Below are 652 nucleotides of genomic sequence, written 5' to 3' on the forward strand. Positions count from 1 at the left end.
TTGAAATCAAGCCGGGTACTATTCAGATGGTGCAGAATTCTGTTTCTTTCGGAGGTGCTGCGACTGAAGACCCCAACATGCATATCAGGAATTTTGTCGAGATCTGTAGTACTTTCAAATATAATGGTGTGACTGATGAGGCTATCAAGCTGAGGTTTTTCCCATTCTCTCTGAGGGATAAAGCTAAGGACTGGTTACATTCTGAACCAGCTGGGTCCATCACTACTTGGCAAGATCTTGCGTAAAAGTTTCTGGTGAAGTTCGATCCAATGGCGAAGACTGCAGTTATGAGGAGTGCTCTTACTCAGTTTGCGCAGCAACCAATAGAATCTATGTGCGAAGCTTGGGAGCGCTACAAGGAGATGTTGAGAAAGTGTCCACATCATGGTATGCCTGACTGGATGGTGATCACTGGTTTCTATAATGGTTTGGGGGCCCAATCTCGGCCCATGCTCGATGCAGCAGCTGGAGGCGCCTTGTGGGCCAAAATCTATACTGAGGTTTATAATCTTATTGAAACTATGGCTGCAAATGAGTATCAAAACCCAACTCAAAGGATGATGCCTGGGAAGGTAGCATGTATTCTGGAAGTCGATACAGCTACAGCTATTGCAGCGCAGCTCCAAGCGCTGTCTTTAAAGGTCGATTCTTT

The 652-nt window shown here is 45.7% G+C and overlaps 1 pseudogene; it reads right to left on the reverse strand.

Moving 5' to 3' along the window:
- Positions 1-276: 276 nt before the first annotated feature.
- LOC141722567 (small nucleolar RNA R71) lies at positions 277-391 on the reverse strand (annotated as a pseudogene).
- Positions 392-652: the final 261 nt, after the last annotated feature.

Source organism: Apium graveolens, chromosome 4 (genome assembly GCF_009905375.1).
Source record: "Apium graveolens cultivar Ventura chromosome 4, ASM990537v1, whole genome shotgun sequence".
Taxonomy (NCBI): domain Eukaryota; kingdom Viridiplantae; phylum Streptophyta; class Magnoliopsida; order Apiales; family Apiaceae; genus Apium; species Apium graveolens.